Source organism: Vollenhovia emeryi, unplaced genomic scaffold, assembly GCF_000949405.1.
Source record: "Vollenhovia emeryi isolate VEMERY1.0 unplaced genomic scaffold, V.emery_V1.0 DF939655.1, whole genome shotgun sequence".
In the NCBI taxonomy this organism is placed as follows: domain Eukaryota; kingdom Metazoa; phylum Arthropoda; class Insecta; order Hymenoptera; family Formicidae; genus Vollenhovia; species Vollenhovia emeryi.
The window spans coordinates 13,513-17,861 of NW_011966711.1; positions in this window are offsets into that span (position 1 = coordinate 13,513).

The following is a 4,349-nucleotide window of genomic DNA, read 5'->3' on the forward strand; positions in this document are numbered from 1 at the left end:
CATTCCGCGGCCTTCCCCATGTTGGGGGAGTCGTGGAGCCGCCCCACCCGAGCAGACGGGCTGATGGGGCCGCTCGGACATATTCCGAGGCAGGGCTCATCAGCCTGGGGCCCTTGGAGCCGCTGGGACGTTCCCCAGGTCGGGGTCCAGGGCCGTAGGCGGGGGGCTGTCGGGACCGCTCGGACGTCTTCCGAGTCAGGGTGCGGCAGCTCGGGTGGGGTTCCGGGGGCGTGCGCTCTGGGTGGGCGGCTGTCGGCGCGTTTTAGCGTCGGCGGTCTCCCGGCCTGGGGTGCTCGCTGCTGGAACGCCACCTCTGCCCTTTTGAGGGCGGACGGAGCCCAGCGACTCCGTTAAGGGGGACTCGTTCACCACACGTGTGGCGGACGAGCCCGCCGATCGCTGGTAGGGGATGAGGCACCCCGACTTCAAACCTCCGGCCGCCGGGGCCGTTAGGGGGGAGCTTGCTCCCCCCGCCGGACCGGGTAGCCACCCTCCTGCCGCTCCATTATGCCGGTGTTCCGGCGGGGCGATGGGGGGAACCCGGACGGAGAGCGTGGTGGCACGCCTCGCCATCCCGCCTCTGCCCCATCTCCCTGGCTGGGCCTGAACGCCATTGCACGTCGGTGCTCCGGCGGGCGGGAGGGCCTGGTTGGGGAATGGGGAGGTCTCTGAGCTCCCCCTAACGCCGATGTTCCGGCGGGGGGGGGGGCGAGGGAACGAAGCTCCACTGTCGGGGGCCGGACGTGGTCCGATTGGCCTGGCAGCGGAGGCCCGACCCCGGTGGCGTAACCGTGCATGGCGCGGGTCACCGGGGGGCGGTACGATAGACGGGTAGTGGGGCCGCTCGGACGTCTCCGAGGCGGGGCCTGCTACCTGGAAGACCTCTCCGGGGGCCGCTGGGACGTCTCCCAGGCAGGGCCTCGGAGGGTCTGGAGGGTCGCGCCGATAGTCCGTCGGCCGACATCCGCCGTCGGGGTGCGAACCGGCCGTCACCCCGCGTCTGGGGCCGTCGTTTTCAGGACGAGCGGTCTGGCGCGGAGCCGGGCGGGGAGCGCACCGGCATTGATGGAGCTTCCGCCTCGCTGGGCGGGACGTGGTCCCATTTCGGCGGGGTGGGAGGACCCGACCCCAGCGGCTAAACCGAGTGTGACTCGGGTCGCCGGGTGGGCGGGGAGGTGTTCCGCGGTGCTGCGCGCAGGGCGAGCGCCTGGTACCGGGGCACCCGTCCTTGTTAGGACGCGGGGGAGAGAGGAAGTGACAGGTCCCCCGGGGCCGCTCGGACGTATTCCGAGGCGGGGCCCGGGGGTCTAGGGCCCGCCGGAGCCGCTGGGACGTTTCCCAGGTCAGGGTCCGGCGGGTCGGTGGCGGGGGAGGACGGGGCCGCCGGGACGTTTCCCGGGCGGGGTCCGGCCCCCTCGGACGATGGGTCCTTCAGGGGGGTAACGTCCCCTGTTGTGCCCAGCCAAAGGACCTCCGCTTCAGCCCGCGCGAATCGCCCGCGCGCACCGGGCGAAGGTTGCCGAGGCGGCTAAGGACGCAAGCATGCCGGTCGCCGCGGCGGACGGGGCGAAGGGAGGAGGGTTGCTTCCGACGCCTTCGTCCGTCCGCGGGGCCCCCCGCGTGGCGGCGCCCGCGGCGGTGCTCCGTTTGTCGGAGGACGGAGACCCCTGAAAACCCCTCCCGCGGTGAGCGGGGGGGTGAATAGGGGCTGGAGGCCTGTGCCGTGGTGCGGAATTCCCCCCGGCCCGTGCCATAGCCGGTCCCCCGGGTGAACTCGGGGCCTCCCCCAGTGTTGGGGGAGGAGGGCATGCCCTGATCGGGGAGCCGCCACGGGAAAGTGGGATCAACCAAAAATGTTTTGCCCTCACGAAGAAGGAGAAGGTGGATCGTCGACGTCGGGAACAAGGCGCAGGCCCGGCCCCCTAAGCTCTAAAAGAGCGGGGAGCCAGGGTAGGGCCGAGACCAACGCCGACGAGAATGAATTTAACGTTCGGGACTGCTACGTCAATCTCCGCAGCAGCGCGCTCTCGCCCCCTCCGGCAGGGGGAATGGTGCAAGGTGTGATTGCGGACTGGGCGGAGGGGTCCTCGTCGGCCTGGGACTCGGACGCGAGCGGAAGGTCGCACAAGTCCGAGTCCGGGGCGATCAAGAGAAGAAAGAGGTCTAGCCGGAACTCGAAGCGACAGAAGGTGGTCGCAGTTAAAAATCGGCCCACCACTAGAGGACCGGGAAGACCGGTAGTTACCGGTGAAGGGGTGGAGATCGCGGCTAGACAGAAAGCGCGCCGGGAGCTCAGAGACCTTGAGCGGCAGGTCCGAGAGTATAGGGCATTCCTGGAGGGAAATTACAACCCCAGGGAGTACTCCACCAGGAAGAGGCAGGAGGAGGAACTCCGGGAGACGATCCCCAATCTCCCCTCCAGTGACTTGGTGGCCGAGATGATTAAAGTGGCCAAAAAGATCGACCACCTGGCCACCAACGCGAAGAACCTGAAGGGCGGGTGTATTAAGGAGTTAAGGGACGGGGCCCTCTTTGTGCAGACGGCGGCTGACGCCCTGCACACGAGGGCTAACACGGCCCAGGGGGAGAGACTGGAGGGGGAAAACAGGCTCCTACGTAGGGAGCTGGAGCTCCTCCGAAAGGAGAGGGAAAGAGGGGGAAATAGGTCCCCCTCCCTCCCATCCCCAAGAGACCGGGATTCCCCCCTTCTGCCCCCTGCTGGGGAAAGAGAGGGAGAAGCGATGGATGTGACGCCCTTGGAGGCGGTACGCCTATCGCTGGAGGACACCGAGGTCCACGCAATGTCCCCTGCCCTGGCTGCCAGGGGGGGACGGCTGGACCTCACGGAGGCCGAAAGGGGAAAGCTGGTGGTGGTGGCCGACACCACCAATGCCGCCGGGGCGGCAGGCTCACTCCCCCGCCGAGGGGTGGAGGGGACCATTGGGACGGGGAGGGGGAGAAATCCCCTACGGAGGGGGGAATGTCGATCCCCCTCCCCCCTCCTCCTCCTCGTCGGAGGATGAGCACACCCCTCCGGCATCGCTGGACCGTACCCGGCCGGCCGCGAGGAACCCCACGCCGGTGAACTCTAAGGAGTTTGAGGCGATGGTGGCGAAGAGAATCAAGGAGGCTGTCGACGCATGCCAGGAAAGCATGGGTCGGCAGCTCCTTGATATGAAAAGAATGATAGCCGACGCAATCGGCGCTGGGGCCCGAAATAGCGCTCCCGCGGCTACCCCACACCCCGCGAGGGGGGAAAGGACGGCCGAAGGGGAGAGCTCGGTTCCCGGCGCCGATCCGAGGGTACAAGAAGAGGGGGAGGGAAAGAGAAAGAAGGGAAAGAAGAAAAAGGGGGATAAAGGGGGCACTCAAGGCCCCCGAAATCCCGTTCCCTCCTCCGCCCCCAAAGGCGCACAGGGGCCTGCCCCCCCACAAAAGGGGAAGGGTAAGGCCCCCGCACAAGGGGGGAAGGACAAAGCCACCCCGCGCAAAAGGGGGCAAGGGAGATGGCAGCACGGACGACACCTGCTGCTACCCCTGCACCCGGACCCTCCACGGCGACTGACGTGCCGTGGACGAAGGTACTGGGTCGCAGGGAGAAACAGGCGGCGGCTAAAGTAGCCAAGGCCGCCACGGGGGCCCGCCAGACTCCCCCCCAGAAGCCCGTTGGAAAGGGCCAACAGGGGGGAGGGGTTGGGAAAAAGGCCCCAAAAAGGAGGGTGCCGCGCACGTCGGCCGTCGCCCTGACATGCCTGCAAGGGCAATATGCCAGGGTGGTGGCTGACGTGCTCTCAAGGGCCGAGAGGTGCGCGATGCTACGCGCGGCGCGGGGTCGTCTGGAGATTGCTACAGCGTGTCCCAGGCGAACCCCTATATAGCGCCAAGAAGTCCACCCCCGGTGGTTTTAGTGAGGTAGGCGCCCCCATTGCACGCTGGCCCCAGGTTTAGACAACTGTCCTGGGGCACAGGGGGGCGAGTCCCACACACCGCCCCGTCTCTTCCCAGAGAGGCGGGGTGATGGTCCATGAGGATTTCCACCGGGTCAAAAAAAAGGGTGGTGGCTGAGGTCCGCGCCAGGGTGGACCTGGGGGCGTTGGGCATTGGTGGCATAGACACCAGGCAGGCGGCCACCGGTGCTACCATTTTTGAGGTGTCCGGAGAGGGACACCCGGACAAGGCCGATCAACTCGAGGCGCGTATAAGAGAGGCCCTACAGGGCGAAGAGGGCGTGCGGGTTGACCGGCCTGTCAAAACAGGCGAGGTGAGGGTGAGAGGGCTGGAGCCCTCCATAAAAGCGGAGGAGGAGGTGGCCGCCGTCTCGGCGGGGGCCCAGTGTGATCCCCTGTGCG